Source organism: Emydura macquarii, unplaced genomic scaffold (assembly GCF_026122565.2).
Source record: "Emydura macquarii macquarii isolate MOO-44397 ecotype Brisbane River unplaced genomic scaffold, CSIRO-AGI_Emac_v2 contig_2287, whole genome shotgun sequence".
Lineage (NCBI taxonomy): Eukaryota > Metazoa > Chordata > Testudines > Chelidae > Emydura > Emydura macquarii.
In genome coordinates, this window is record NW_027132424.1 from 123,421 (window position 1) to 140,618 (window position 17,198).

Consider the following 17,198-nt stretch of genomic DNA (forward strand, 5'->3'; position numbering starts at 1 on the left):
CTGTGTTCTTAAGAGATAAAATTAATGCTCTGATGGTGCTGAGTGACAGATTGCTGGAACAGCGGGAAGAGCAGAACGGGGATACTGTTATTAGAATATGGCATGTCCCTTGCCAGTCCAGGCCAGAAAAATATCCAGTTTGGGTCACAGCTGTTTTTGCACCATGCTCCCCATTGAACTCTGCACACCAGGAAACGTGTGACGTGCGTTGCTTGGCTCTAACACTGGTAATTGCCATACAACAAAATCCTCTCTGTTGACTTTTTAATGACCCCCATTGGAACCAAATTGCCAGCTGCTGGGTCCCCAAAGCAACCACTTTCTTCAGCAGGCCCAGTAACACTCAGCTGGATTTCAGTTTGATCCTAGCACCTGTTGGAAAAAGATTCCAAGTGAGGATCATTACCCTGCACCGATAAGAGACCCACACAGGATCCTTACACACCAGAAGGAGGAGGAGGGTAAAAAAAAGGATATAAAGGGATGGTTTTGCTGCATCTCTTTGGGAGGAGATGTGTTTCTTTGCCCATCATGACAGTGCTGAAAAGCTCTGAGACGTGACTTCGCCTGGGCATCCATCCTTTCAGAGGTGGCCAGCACTGGCAGTGCAAAGACAGCAGGTACTGGGGCAATGTACATCATTCTGTGTGGGAGGAAGTGTGGTCTAGTGGATAGGACCGTGTCTGCAGCTCACTATACCTAAGTTATATTTCCTTCTCTGCCAGCCTCCTTCTCAGTGACTTTGGGCCAGTCATTACTCTGCTCTGTGTCTCAGTTTCTCCTATAATATAGGGATAATGGTACTGACCTCCTTGGTAAAGTGCTTTGAGATCGACTGCTGCAAAGTGCTACATAAAAGTTTGGTGTTATATTAATAAATTGTGGCACACGTGCACGGTATAATACTAAGGATACTTCGTGTTAGAATCTGCCTGAGGAACCTCACAGCAGTTTCATTTAAAATGTTGACATTTCAAACCTTTTTATTTTATTTTTTTACAATTGTTAACAATATTTGTCTTTAAAAAAAATATGTATGAAAAACATTCTCCAAACGGCTTCCAGACCCTGGGTTCCAAGCAGAGAATATTAGTGATTTGCTTGGCATATGTACAGGAATAGAAACAAGGAGGTTCCCAGTCTAGGGCAGACTCGCAGTCACTCTGGCTGACATTTTCAAAGCCAGCTGTAGGATGTGAATGTTCAGCCCCCATTCATTTCACCAGGAATTTGGCATCTCAATCCCCTAGACCAGTGATTTGCAACCAGGGATCCGTGGCCTCCTGGGGGGCTGTAAGCAGGTTTCAGGGGGCTAAAGCCCTCAACCCCGGTGCCCCTGTGGGGCTAAAGCCCCAAGTCCCCCATACACACTCAGCAGCTGAAGCCAGCTTTAGTTTCTTTACGTTATTGTTATTTCTCTTCAATTGTAGGTATATTTTAAATCCACAAAATGGGCCAGCAGAACCTCACCACGACAGTGACTGAATTTGTCCTCCTGGGTCTCACCCAGAGTCCAGAGCTAGACCATTTTCTCTTCATGGTCTTCTTCATCGTTTACATGGCCACCTGGTTGGGGAATGTCACCATCATTATCACAGTGATCTCAGACCACCGGATCCACATCCCCATGTACTTCCTGCTGGCCAATTTGACTTCCCTAAATGTCAGCGACTCCTCGGTCAATACTCCCAAATTGCTCTAGGCTCTCCTGTCCCAGCACAAAACCATCTCGTTCAAAGAGTGCATCCTCCAGATGTTCTCTTATCACTTCATCGGGGGCGCCATGGCATTTTTACTTGTGGGGATGGCAGTTGATAGGTACGTAGCCATTTATAAACCACTGACATACTTGATTATCATGAACTGGGGTGTGTGCGTGGGACTAGTGGCAGGGGCATGGCTGGGTGGATTGGCTCACTTTGCTGTTCAGATTGGACTACTCCTCCAGCTACCGTACTGTGGGCCGAATGTCCTGGACAATTTCTACTGTGATGTCCCACAAGTGATCAAACTGGCCTGCACTGACACCCACGTGGTCGAGATTCAGATGGTCTTCAATGGAGGAGTGCTTCTTGTAGTTGTATTCATCATTCTGCTTATTTCCTATGCAGTCATCTTAGTCAAGATCAGGACACACGTCACGGACGGGAAGCGCAAGGCTCCGTCCACCTGTGGGACCCAGATTACTGTGGTCTGTTTAAAATTCATACCCAGCATTTTCATCTATGCTCGGCCCTACAAGAAGTTTGCCCTGGACAAGGTGGTGTCAGTCATTTACACAGTGATCACCCCCATGCTGAACTCAATGATCTACACGCTGAGAAACGCTGAGATGAAAAAGGCCATCAAGAGACTGATGAGCAGAATCCTGTTTTCAGGGAGGAATCTAAAGACATCATTAATTTTTGAATTATCACTGCTATTAAAAACCAGACCCCAATTTATCAGAGATTTATATGCCATGTGAACTGTGTGTCCCATCAAAAGAGATCACATCCTGCACACTCATGGAAAATCGTGTCCATAAATAAGTTACAGACCAAAGTCCATAATCTCCATTCATGTCTGGTAGCCATCTGGTGTAAATCAGCATACCTCCATTGGAGTAAATGGATCATATCCCCAGCTGGTGTAAATCAATGTACAGTAGCTTCATTGGAGCCAGTAGACCATATCCCCAGGTATCACCCTGCACAGCACCACTGAAGTCAATGGCAGAGTTCCCCAGCCACTGTAAGTCAACTACTGCTCTATTGGAATCAAAGGGGCCAGATCCCCATTTGATGAAATTCAGTATGTTCTCTGACCATGTTCCAACAATTAAGGATTTGACCGTGAGAATTTTTGGTAAAAAAATATTCTCTGAATGAATTCACACACTGGGGAAAAAAATAATAAATATTATAGTCTACTCAGGAGGAGAAAAAAATTTAAATATATTGAAAAATGTATGTAACATAAACAATTCTTAATCTTAAGTATTATGAGGACTTTAATATAGAATGTTTCAATAAATTAATATGGTTATTCAAATATTTTACATCTTCTCATTTTCTCTCTAATACAAATAAACAGCTTATTTGTATTTCCCATAGGACAAGTCAGCAATATAATTTAATAAAAATTCAGTCTTTTCTTTTACCAAGAATTACTGAGGTAGGTTTGTTTGTTTTACTACAACGTTTTGTTTTTGTCTTTTTGTCTGTATAGATTCAACTCAAGTTGTCTTTTTCTCTTTGATTGTCTTTTCCCCTTCTCCTGATATAAAATGTATTTATAAATAAAGTTGCTCAATCTTGTTTTAATGGAAATTGTTTTTATTAAAAAATGATTTTTAATTGAAAATTGGGAAATAAACATTTTCAGACCTTTTCCAGATTTTCAGAGAAAAAACAAGTAATGAAAAAAATCTATTTACTTATTTTTGGGTGTTTTTTTCTTCCTTTCTTTTTCTTCTTCTATCTTGGCTTTTTCCTTAGAAAAAGGGAAGAAAATAAAAAAAGAGAAAAAGTGGCAAGAAATATGAAAAAAGGATTACTGAAAAAAAGCCATATTCATTTCAGATAAAAATGCCCTTGATATTTATTTTTAAAATGATTTATTTTCAAAACCTTTGCAATAGAACATTTTTGAAGCTGCTCAATAATTTTGTGATTATTTTCCTTTTCCAATCAGCTCAAAATGCAGGACTTGAAGTAGTTGAAATGCAGCTCCCCTGTCTTGTTAAGTAAAAAAAAAGACCTCTTCTTACTGCATAAATCTACAATCCAGGGATAACAGGGTCAGATTGTCAGGACCAAATTGATTTTTAACCCCTGCTAGCCCCATTGAGCCAACAGAGGTCTGGGATGGTGGCTGGGTGTTGCTTCCCACTGAAATATAAAGAGAACTATTAACTCATTTCCAATCAATGACACCTCTGAAAATCCATTGACTCATCAGAGATGCCCATGGCTGGAAATGGGACATTGGGGTCATGGAGGGCAGGGTGTGATGGGGAAGGGGTGTCACTGGGGTCTCTGAGGTCCAGGGTTTTTAATGTACCATAATCTACAACTACAACTCCCATGATGCACCAGGGCCCACAGGGTAACAGAACCGAGCCAGTCCTCAATGGTGCTGTGACCCCATGCGCCAGGGCAAGACCCCCAGAATGAGACCCCACCACTGTGGGGTGAGTGCAGGGTGGGCTCGCCCTCCAACCTTCACCTACCCGTTGGACTGCCCTCTGCACCAGGCTGGGAATAGGGAGCTGTTGTGCAGGGAGATCACTTGGCCATACTGTGGAATCTCGCCTATAGGGCCGCATCCGATAGGCAAACTATGAGCATCCTTGCCAGATCGGGCCCTGCAGGTGAGTTTGGCTCAAGAACCCCTCTCTTCTCCCCGGTCTGTGCATCGCTCTGCAACTTAGGTGCTCAGAGGCCTGGGGCAGGGCTGCAACGCACCTGCTCAGAGGCAGACTCTTAGGCACCCAGGGTAATTTCAGTGCAACAACGTAGGTGCTGAGAGAAATGATGCACAGACAGCCTTTGGGGGCAGCTGACTACGGCTTTTGTGAGTCCCAGGGGGGACTGATTCTGGGATTTATATTTAAGGTGCTTAAAGTGGCAGCGAATGTAGCCCTGGTGGGATTTTCATAGGCATCTAGGCTCCGAATACTGATTGAAACCAATGGGAGTTAGGCAACTAAATGCTTCTGAAAATCCTATTAGGTCCCTAAATACCTTTTAGAAATCTGGCCTCTAATCTGCAGACTGTCTAGCTCCTGTACTAATATGGCCACCCATTACCATAGCCTCTGAGCCCCTCACAATTTTTTCAAATTAATTTATACTCACAGCTCCCCAGTGAGGTAGGGAAGCATAGAGGGCCCACTTTTCCAAGCTATTTAGGGCCTAACGGTGCAGACAGATATCTAATGGGATTTTCAAAAGGATTTAGAATGAGATAGGCACCTAGGCAGTATCAGTGTGATTGTGGCATTCCCCAGGGTGCAATCTGGAGTGTTGCATCACTGTGTCCCTTTAATTCTCCAGCCCAGGGTGCCTTTTACACTGCTTTGCTAGTGAACAGCAAGCCCTTCAGGTTCTATTCATTCATAGCCAATAGCATGTAAAGTCACTCTTTGCAAAGTTACATGAATGATTTCCCAGACACTCATGAACTACACACAGGGTGATACCTGCGCATTCTTAGCACCAGCCTTGCACCCCGAGAAATATGCATCTTGTCCTGGCCAGTACTCTACTGAACAATGCAAGTTCATTCATTAGTATGCCATTCCAGCAAAGGATAATGAATATGCATCAGCCTTTGTTAACCTGATTAGAGATTCCCCAAACACTTGAATCAGAACACAATGGTTTAGCTAAAACAATAAGACAAATTTATTAACTAGGGAAAGATAGACTTTTAGTGATTATAAGTCATACAGTTCATATTTGGTTACGAAAGAAATAAAAGGTAAACATGCAATCTAATTCCTAAACTTTACCAAGCTAAAAACGATTTGATAGCAAAAAGGTTTTTCTCACCCAAAAACTTTCATCACCTTGCTGACACATCAGTATGTCTTTGTCCCTGAAAAACTGGCTTGTGGGCGTTACCCAGAATTACAGCATATTACATAAATAATCATACAGTAGAATCTTATAACTCCATACACAGTGTTGCTACACATATTTCAACAAGACAATAATGTTCATTAGATTACGGGTTTTCAAATGATAACTCACAAGGCATGCTTTGTATAAAATATAACATAATCATATAATGGGGTGAACATGGATTACAGGGTGTCACATGGGGTACAGTGTGTCATAGGTGGTTAGGCACTTTTGTAAATCCCAATAAGCACTTATATAACCTTTGAAAATCCGGCCAAGGTTACACAGGACTCCTGTGTCCCAGGGTTAGCAATCTATCCATCCTATTTATGCTTATTTTTTATTACGGCTTAAGAAAGCAGTCCCCCAAGAAGGACTTGTGCTCCTAAATCCCCTAAGTGCACTTGAAAACCTCCTTTATAAACACCAACTTACATCTAATACTCCATGAAAGTAATGTCTATTAAAGTTTATTAATACCTTTTGCAGACAAGTCAGATGACAAAGACTGATGAGGTATGCCTACTCATAACAAAGAAATCAGTTATAATACCTAAATCCTAATGCAGCACTTTTCATCACTAGATCTTAAAGTGCTTTACAAACAGAAGTCAATGGCTTTTGTCTCATTTTACAGATGGGGAAACTAAGGCACAGGGCAGGGAAGTGACTTGTCCAAGTTCACCCGGCAAGTGAACATCAGAGCTTGGATTAGAATGCAGCCTTCTAGAAACCCAACCCAGTGCTCTATCCACTAGCCCACATTGTCACAAATAGACAAGTCATATTGATCTATTTGGTGTTCTCACTGTAAATGTGCAACTAATTCATTATAAATCGTTGCGCCAATACTAGATGTTACTTTTTGCTAATTGAAAACATTTCCTGATGAAAAATGGAATTTTCATCAAAATGGATACTCCACTGTGAAATAGTTTTTTTTTAAAGAAATAGGTTTTTTTGTTTTTTTTTTAAAGGAAACAATTATTTAAAAAACAATCACCATAGATTTCTGCTGTTGTTGTTTTGGCAACTAACCCACCCCATACAGTCCCTCCAGAATTACCCTAAATTCTCAGGACCCCATTAACGACTCTGTCACTACATTTTCATCCTGGTGTAATTCCAATGAAATCAATGGATCAGTACAATCAGTAACAAATCAGGCTTTTTACAAGCAAGGATATTTTAGAAAGTGATTGATTGGACATCCTAATCGCATAGCATTCATATAGCAACTCCCTGGACCATGTGAGATACATGACATGGCATAGATCTGTTCTTTCGTTGGACAGATAGAGAGCCTGAGGCACAGAATCATTTTTATTAACTCCAGAATTAACTTCCTGTGAATATTAACAAATATATTTTTTTAAAAACTTCACAATCTAGAAGGCTCAAATGAAACTTAGGCTCCAAAATCCTGTTAACATTTGTGTGTCTCCCTCGGACCAGTTCTACCTTTCAAATCACTATTTCTCTGCAGTGCAATTGGAAGAGCTTTATTTCTTCTCAGAGTCATTCCCTGTTCTCACAATGGATATACATCCTCTCCGTGTCTTCCAAGGAAATACTTAGATTTGTAAAGACACCTTAAGGATTTTGAGGCCCAAATTCCACTAACTTCAGAGGGAATTGGGTGTTCGGTTCCATGACATGGCTATGAAAATCTGAGATTAAGATGGCTCTTTCCTCGCTGAGAAAAGGATTTTCCTCAATAATCTCTTGATTCCATTTTTCATCTCAGTGTTTCTGAGGATGTAGATCATCGGATTCTACATCGGGGTGATCACTGTGTAAAGGACAGAGACTGCCTTGTCCACTGCAAAATTACGAAAGGGCTGAGCATAGATGAAGATGCCTGGGATGAATATTAAGATGATGACTGTGATCTGGACTCTGCAGGTGGACAGAGCCTTTCGCTTCCCTTCTGTGACATGTGTCCGTATCTTGACCAAGATGACAGTGTAGGAAATAAGCAGGATGATGAAGATTATTATGAGCAGTAGCCCGCTATTGGAGACCATCAGCAACTCCACTAGGTAGGTGTCTGCACAGGCCAGTTTGATGGCTTGAGGGACATCGCAGTAGAAATTGTCCAGGACATTTGGCCCACAGAAAGATAACTGGATGATCAAGACAATCTGAACAATGGAATGAGAAAAGGCACCCAATCACGCCCCAACCACTAGCCCCATGCACACGGCCCGGTTCATGATAGTTAAGTACCGCAGTGGTTTATGAATGGCCACATACTGATCGACCACCAGCACCACAAGGAAAAAGACCATTGCCCCAGCAACAAAGTGGAAGAAGAACATCTGTATGATGCACCCGTTAAATGAGATGGTCTTACGCTGGGAGATGAGACTTGAGAGCATCTTTGGCGCATTGACTGTGGAATCACTAACGTCTATGAGGGCCAGATTTGCCAGTAGGAAGTAAATGGGAGTGTGGAACCAGTGGTCAGTGATCACTGTGGTGATGGTGGTGAAGTTTCCCACCCAGGTTGTGATGTAGATCAAGAGGAGAACAACAAAAAGGAATTGCTGCAGCTCATGACTCTGGGTCAGACCCAAGAGGATGAATTCCATCTCTGTGGTGGTGAGATTGCCTTGTTCCATTTGTTATCCTTGGAATACACCTGGAGAGGACATAGAAATAATCACTTATTTTTATAGTCAGCACAGAGAACATCTGACAGTCTGGAAAATTATGGCATATCATAGAATACAGGCAAAAATAATTAGAATCATCAAGAATTTATATGCTAGGGCAGAATGTGAGGTCAAAGATGGTGACATTGACCAAAGCTTTGTAGTGACAACTGGGGTGATGCATGGGTGTATTATGTTCCCACTATTGTTTATATTGATTATTGACTATTGTTGCGGGGCCGGTTGAAGAAAGATTGAGCCGGGTGGAGTGATAAGGAGTGTTTATTCAGTTACAGCCTCTAGACCACTCGTTCCCCTTCACCTCGCGACCAACAAAGTGAGCCCCAAGTTAACTACTTTACAACTTTTTATCTTAAATAATACGTAAATACACACACTTCTACAACGCCCCATGAAACCCCTATTTGGTGATATAATTGGTTATAAAATGAATATTAATGGCTATAGCATATAATTATACCCCCCCCCCATTTATTACTTACCACTTAATCTGCATGGCATAAACATTTTTGCTATGAATTTGCCTCTCTTGACAGCAGGAATGACCATAAATTTCCTGAATGAACCAGCTGCAAGGGAAGAACCAGTGGGAGATATCTTGAGCTTTCTCTAACAGGCATGCTGTCTGAGGAAGAAAAGATAACACACTTCTTACCACCTTCTTTGTCCAGATGGTGAGGGGAGGAATAGAAGGAGGGGTGTGGCCTGCCCGTATTATAAATCCGTTACCATGGTACCTATTGGTCAAGTCATTTTGCCCTGCTCCAGTGTTTACTTCCCCCGCAGCCCTAACTCCAAGGCTAGGAAGCTGCAGTGATCAGCACATGATTATTGCTTGTGTAGTACATGGCCTTTTTAGCCCAAGCCAGGGGTCCCGAGGAGGACAATCAATGGTATTGTCTACTCTGCCCTGCACACCAGAAACACCTTCAGGTTACCCTTCTGCCAGTCCAATGTCATCAACCAGTTCTTCTGTGAAATCCCCCAACTGCTCAAGCTCACCTGCTCTGACTTCTACCTCAGTGAAGTTGGGTTTATTGCCTTTGGTGTGTTTCTAGCTGCAAACTGCTTTGTTTTTATAATTGTGTCTTATATTCAGATCTTCAAAGCAGTGCTGAGAATGCCCTCTGAAGAGGGCCGGCATAAGGCCTTCTCCACCTGCCTGCTTCACCTCACTGTGATCTCTTTGTTACTTTTCACTGGCTTGTTTGAGTATCTGAATCCTACCTCCACCGCAGCATCAAATCCGGAATTGCTGATGGGTGTTCTCTATGTCATGGTGCCTCCGGTGATGAATCACATCATCTATAGCATGAGGAACATGGAGATCAAAACTGTGTTACAGAAACTGATTGTGTGGAGGATATTCACCAAGAATTAGAATGTCCGTACTTGGTCCTTGACTGTGATTTCATTCTGAGCTTCTTTATCGACTGATGACAAAATTGTCTCCTTCATACGTGTGAAATATGTTTATGAAGTAATAAAATCCAGACTAACTCCACTGAAGTCAGAAGAGTTAGTGAAGGGTTACAGCAGTGTAAATAGGATCAGAATCTCTATAGCTATCCATAAATCTGCCTACACACCTCTCTGTTTATTTTAGAGGTTTATACTGCTACCATCCCCACACGACCTGACCATGTTGCACAGACTATCAATAGCCATAGATAAGTCCTCAGTGAATGTCATGAAGTTTCTGTCTCTTCTCCTTTTTTGGCATAAAAATTGTGTTTCAGGTATGAGTGGTTTGCTTTGTGTTTGCTTGATTGTTTCTTTTTGTGTGTGTTATTTTGTTTATTGGTTGGTTGATTTATTCCTGTGCTCCACGTGGTTTATTTGGGGGTAGGAGTTTGGGACTGTGGAATATGGTTGTTTAAATGAGGGTATTAATTTTTTATCATCTATTCGAGACACAATCTCATTATCTCTTTGATCGGGTTTTCTGAGAGTCTTAAAGTTTTGCTTTCCCCATTCATGAAGAAATCTAATGAGGTTCAACAAAGATAAGTGCAGAGTCCTCCACTTAGGAAGGAAGAATCCCATGCACAGCTATAGACTGGGGACCGACGAACTGGGCAGCAGCTCTGCAGAAAGGGACCTGGGGGTAATGGTGGATAAAAAGCTGGATATGAGTCAGCAGTGTGCCCTGGTTGTCAAGAAGGCTAATGGCATATTGGGCTGCATTAGGAGGGGCATTGCCAGCAGGTCACAGGAAGTGATTATTCCCCTCTATTCGGCATTGGTGAGGCCACATTTAGAATATTGTGTCCAGTTTTGGGCCCCCCACTACAAAAAGGATGTGGACAAGTTGGAGAGAGTGCAGCGGAGGGCACCAAAATGATTAGGGGGCTGGAGCACAGGACTTATGAGGAGAGGCTAAGGGAACTGGGCTTGTTTAGCCTGCAAAAGAGAAGAATGAGGGGGGATTTGATAGCGGCCTTTAACTACCTGAAAGGGGGTTCCAGGGAGGATGGGGCTAAGCTGTTCTCGGTTGTGGCAGATGACAGAACAAGGAGCAACGCTCTCAAGTTGCAGGGCGGGAGGTCTAGGTTGGACATTAGGAAAAAGTTTTTTACTAGGAGGGTGGTGAAGAACTGGAATAGGTTACCTAGGGAGGTGGTGGAATCTCCATCCTTAGAGGTTTTTAAGGTGAGGCTTGACAAAGCCCTGGTTGGGATGATATAGCTGAGGTTAGTCCTGCTTTGAGCAGGGGGTTGGACTAGATGACCTCCTGAGGTCCCTTCCAACTCTAATATTCTATGATTCTATGATTCTATGAAGGCTTGGAAAAAAAAATCATGTGGGTGTCAGGATAGCTGAGTTTTTGGTCAAAAAAAAAATTTTTATGCTGTATCATTCTTTCCACGGTGGAAAGACATTTTGGAAGAGAAAGCTATTGCAATGCCTAACGACAAACTGAGTCGTGGTAATAAGGTGAAAGTTTTGTCCTACCGAACAATTGCTGTGATGGATCTGGAGTTGCTATCTAATATTTTCTCTTATGTTAAACTTTGTTCCTATTGTGGTAAATAAATCACACTTTGTATGGAGAAGGCCAGCCAGTCACTCAACATACTACTGCTCACATCCGCTGAGAGAAGAACTGCCGGTATCAAACCTTGTTGAGAAATCACGTTGCTGCACAGGGTGTTGTCAGCTGAGACCCTGCTTGAGAGGGGGAAAAATCAGGTGATTCTGCCTTAAAAGAGGGGCAGGATCATGGCTGAGACCTGAGGGGGTGAACTCAGAGAGACCCAAAAAGGGGCGAGAGATGCAGCTAACCCTGTAACCAGGGCAACTGGGATTTAGTCATTCACTGCAAAGGGTTGATTTGGAATTAGTCAAAGGTCTTTCCTCCACACAGGCTTCCAAATGTGTCTAGATCACCAAAGTGGACTGTTATTACTGCTGTTGTTATTATTAGTATTGTTATTTTAAAGCATGTTTGTGCTTATTTCTGTACCCTATGTATGCATTATATGTAAGCAGAGTATGTAAGATAGATAGATAGATAGATAGATAGATGAAGGTCTATGGGGATAGCTAGCTAGCTAGCTAGATTATGAATAATCAAAGCCAATTATTGTGCCTCATTTGTTGTCCATTATTGTTGATGTCCAGATCAATGATTTCCTTGAAAGTATTCATTATTTGGTGTTATTTATTAAAGAATTGCTGCCAATATTTCTTACCCCAGAGTTCATTTACAAGAATTTCATGATAAGAAATGTCTGTTAGCTTTGAGCTGTTTTGACTGGACATATTTTAGCAGGCTCTGTTTCTCATGCCTTATTGGTTACAATAGATTATCCTGCTCCGACTTTGTATAAATAATGTCCTATTCATTGGGCCAAAAGCAGTGATGGGTAGGACACTCAGTTAGCTTCTGGGAGAGCCAGGTTCGAGCTATGTCTCATTGAAAACAGCCCCGTTCAGTGATCTGATCACTGCCTTATTGGCTATTCTTGGCTATTGCTCCCTGGTGCTGGCTCGAAATCCCATCCTACACCCGAGACACCTTCTTTAATCACAACAGATGTGCTTCTAGGAGAAGCTACAGCATTGACGAATCAGCATTTTATTAATAAAAAAGCTTCCTTTGAAAAGTCCCAATGACAAAAATTGGATCAGAGTTTTGTCTCATTTTCCAGAGTCAGTTAGGAAACACTGCAAAACCTTCCTCTTCCAAAAAAGACTTTCTACCATAAGAAGAATGACACACCATTGGTGTATTTAGGTATTGAGGTGTAAAATAATAAAAAGGATGCTTATCCAGTCAGATTAATAACCAGATAATAACCCATTTAGTAACCCAATAAAATCCCAGCTGCATTAATGTAATCATCTCAACAGGAGCCCAGACATCTATGAAACTCTTCTGCACCCTTCTGTCCTTCAAACCTTCAACTCCATTTGAAAACCCCATTAAAGTGATGACACAACATCACCCCCATGAGATGAATGAATTAGTGCATCTAACCAAACATTTCCAAATAATTCACCATCCCCTACCCTGAAAGCCAAGTATCTGCAACTAAGAAACCAACCAACCAAAGCAAAGCAAAAATGGTCAAATCAACAAACTATAAACCCTCCAAATGTCCATCCATAAGCAGAGTTTTTCCACTCAAAAGTAGAAGAACCAGAGGTTCCATGAGGTTCACTAGGGACTTTACTATTGCTACTGGTTTTGTGAGGAAGGTGTTCTGATAGTGTGGTAATGGGGGGAAGTATAAAATCCTAAAATAGATAAAAAAAAAGACTTTGCCCTTATTTACACTGTGTAAACCTAGAGTAACAAGATGTAACAAGTAAAACAAACCCGGCAAAATGCTTATGCACACCGGATTCCTTTTAAGCACATGATGAACAATCACTTTCAAGTCAATGCCCTTAGTTCATAGATAGCAGAGATAGTCAGAAAATGGTGACCAAAAAAAATTCCCTGCCAAACAGTTTCAGCTAAAGAAAAAATAAATGGGAAAGAATTCAATTTTAATGATATTTTATGATTATTGAATTGGAAACATTTAAAACAGTTGTAAACCTGGCTTGACATAAGTAATTAAACATGAAGAAGGTCCCATTTTTTGGGAGACAGGGTAAGGGACATAACTGGATCAGAAGGCTGGAAATGGAATGTCTGTATTGTCTAATACAAGGGGGAACACTTGGTGAACTATTCACAATGGACAAGATGACAATGGATACGATAATTTGGGAACAAAAAGATAAGCTAAAGAGGAAGTTGTAGATGGACAGAGAATGCTGTACTGGGATTGGTTCCTACAAAGTAACCAAGCCAATCCCAAAATGTGCAGCACAATGTATAGCGAGTGCAATGTAATGTGTAAAAGTATATAAAGGAAGATCTTTGGTGTGTAACTTTGGATGTGTGGTACCTCCTACACTCACCCCCTGTGCTTGGGTCTGATCAACTCAGCATAGCTTTGTTGTATGTCAAATAAAGGAACCTGGTTTATGAGACTGGAGTTGAACCAAGTTCATGGAAGAGGTTTCAGGGGAACCCTATTAAGATATTTCCATTTTGAATGATCATTTAACCTTTGTTAATTTGTTTGTTTTGTACTGCCAATGATGTGGACCCCCACTACAAAAAGGATGTAGACAAGTTGGAGAGAGTCCAGCAGAGGGCAGCAAAAATGATGAGGGGGCTGGAGTACAAGACGTATGAGGAGAGGCTGAGGGAACTGGGCTTGTTTAGCCTGCAAAAGAGAAGAATGAGGGGGGATTTGATAGCGGCCTTTAACTACCTGAAAGGGGGTTCCAGGGAGGATGGGGCTAGGCTGTTCTCGGTGGTGGCAGATGACAGAACAAGGAGCAATGGTCTCAAGTTGCAGGGCGGGAGGTCTAGGTTGGACATTAGGAAAAAGTTTTTCACTAGGAGGGTGGTGAAGCACTGGAATGCGTTACCTAGGGAGATGGTGGAATCTCCATCTTTAGAGGTTTTTAAGCTGCGGCTTGACAAAACCCTCGCTGGGATTATTTAGCTGAGGTTAGTCCTGCTTTGAGCAGGGGGTTGGATTAGACGACCTCCTGAGGTCCCTTCCAACTCTATGATTCTATGATTCTATGTGCTTATATGGGCATATTTTTATTATGTCAAAAATACTGATAATTTGAGATGTGAAAATCATAAGATGTCAAAAATACTGATAATTTGAGATGTGAAAACCAAAGAAATTACTGACTGAATGATTCAATCAGAAATGCAGACATTTCTCATGGCACAGTTCCAAATAATTTTTATTTGCACTTGTAATTTTGCAAACATTTCTGACATTTCCAATTTTTGTTTGTTTCTTTCCATACAATTTTTTTTTCTGAAATAGTGGAATTTCCCATGAAAAGAGTCACTGGCGTTTTCATCTGCTGTTAGCCAAACGGTGCACAGAGAAAGTAGTGGCCTGTGTCATTTCCAGGAATAACTGCCAGATGGAGTCATGCCCACAGGACCGAGGACAGCACATCACGCTTGCCCCCAGCTGCAGTGTAGAAGTAGTCTAGGACACCCTCACAAGCGCCGAGCTCCTATCTGATGCCCTTCCTTTGATAGTGCAAGGACACTGTCCAGCTGTCCTAGACCCTTAAATCAGTGTCTGTCTCCTCCCAGTCGCTTTCACACACTCCCACAAAGCTCTGCCAAAGATGTGGTCATTCTGGGTTTCTAGTTTCAGCCCTTCATGGATAACGAGGCAGGCAAGCAAGGATCACAGGCTAGCAAAGGGATTCCTTATCCACAGAAACTTTATCTGTAAAGTCCTCAAGAGTCACAAATCCTTGAAAAGAACAGAGTCCTGAGATGCCCCCTCTTCTTCTCTTAGTCCAGGGTTCATCAGTGTTTTAGGCTGCCCTCTCGCTCCTGTAAACTCTTCCTATGTGTGTCCACGGTCAGCCCCGTCCCTGCACAGAGCCTTACGCTGCTCTGAAACGAGGTCCCGTCCCTGTGCAATGTGCTCAGACTCTGAAGTTCCAGACCCAGCTGCCCTCTTCCACCACACCCTTTTGCAGCTCCCTGTATAGAAAAACCATTGTTGCATGAGGGCAGGGCAGGAGCTGAGTGACAACGAAAGTCTGTGTCCCCCAGACTGCAGTCTGCATGGGTCTCAGTGATGGTCCTTCAGTGAGGTGTCCAATACCTTTCCCAGGTAGGGAAGAAACAAAGAAGCTGAACGGGCTACCTTGGGCAAGAACAGACTTGTGTAGTCACCCTGCCAATATTCCCACACATAGTACAGCAGAGAAATTACAGCTGAAGCCATCAGCTCCCACTAAGGCACACAAGCAAACCGAAATCCCCAAACCGTCATACCACAAGCAGAGATTTGGCCCACAAAAAGAAGAGGCACTGGCACCTTGACATCCACTAGGGATTTTGCTATGGCTACTCATTTTATGTGAAAGGTGAAGAGAGAGGCTGGTGATGGGAGGCAGTAGCTAGGTAGAGTATGATCTTATTTCTACTTGTATATACCTCCACAGTAACTCCATTGATTTGAGTGGCCTTCGTCTGGATATTTACCAGTGTAAGTACCTCAGCGTGCACAAACATTGCACGACATGTCCTTATGGAAACAATGTCATATGTTTCTTAAATTTATAAAGAAAAAAAAAGGAAAGCATGGTCATTGCAGAAAGATGGACTTATTATTCTCGGTAAACAGCCAAGATCCAATAATTTTCCACAGAGCAGCTTTGATCTCCTTATTCCTCATGCTATAGATGATGGGATTCATCACCGGAGGCACCACGGCATAAAGAGCACCCATCAGCAGATCCGGATTTGATGCTGAGGTGGAGGGGGGATTCAGGTTCTCAAAACAGCCAGTGAAAACTAACAGAGAGACCACAGTGAGGTGAGGCAGGCAGGTGGAGAAGGCCTTATGCCGGCCCTCTTCAGAGGGCATTCTCAGCACTGCTTTGAAGATCTGAATATAAGACACAATTATAAAAACAAAGCAGTTTGCAGCTAGAAACACACCAAAGGCAATAAACCCAACTTCACTGAGGTAGAAGTCAGAGCAGGTGAGCTTGAGCAGTTGGGGGATTTCACAGAAGAACTGGTTGATGACATTGGACTGGCAGAAGGGTAACCTGAAGGTGTTTCCGGTGTGCAGGGCAGAGTAGACAATACCACTGATCCAGGCACCGGCTGCCATTTGAATACAAACTGTCCTGTTCATCACCCTCTCGTAGTGCAGTGGTTGACAGATGGCAACGTATCGGTCGTACGCCATGATGGTGAGCAACGCAAAATCAGTTGTGGTGAAGCCGACAAAAGAAAGACTTGAGTGATGCACCCAGGATAAGAAATCAACCTGGTGTTCATGAGGGAATTGACCATGGATTTGGGGATGGTGACAGAGATGGAACCAAGGTCTAGAATGGACAGGTTCAGCAGGAAGAAGTACATGGGGGTGTGCAGGTGGCGGTTGAGGGCTATGGCCATGACAATGAGAATGTTCCCCATCAGGGCTGCTAGGTAAATCACTAGAAACACCACAAAGTGCAAAATCTGCAGCTCCTGAACATCTGAGAATCCCAGGAGAAGGAACTCGGTCACAGCGGTTCGGTTGGACATTTTTTTCCTTTGTATATTCTCTGATGGCTGTGGAGGGAAGGACAAAGATAACAGTTGGGATTACAGTGACAGACGGAATGAGCCTGACCCTCCTCTGTAATATCTCATGATGTTGGTGTCAAAGGTGCACAGCTCTCATCCCTTCCATTGACTAGGAGTGGAGAGTTATCACCTGAAGGTAAATAGGCTCCTGTAAAGTCAGTGGAGATGCAGCAGTGTACACCACCTGAAGGTCTAGCTCAGGATGTGTCTTGATGAAATGCCGTGTGAAGGATGGAGCAAAGTGCAACCCCAACACAACACGTC

General features: G+C 42.7%; 3 pseudogenes; 1 reads left to right on the forward strand and 2 right to left on the reverse strand.

Moving 5' to 3' along the window:
* The first annotated feature begins 1,450 nt into the window (after positions 1-1,450).
* Positions 1,451-2,467, forward strand: LOC137161217 (olfactory receptor 4D2-like; annotated as a pseudogene).
* Positions 2,468-7,285: 4,818 nt separating this feature from the next.
* On the reverse strand, positions 7,286-8,233 carry LOC137161204 (olfactory receptor 4D1-like; annotated as a pseudogene).
* Positions 8,234-15,936: 7,703 nt separating this feature from the next.
* Positions 15,937-16,892, reverse strand: LOC137161218 (olfactory receptor 14C36-like; annotated as a pseudogene).
* Positions 16,893-17,198: the final 306 nt, after the last annotated feature.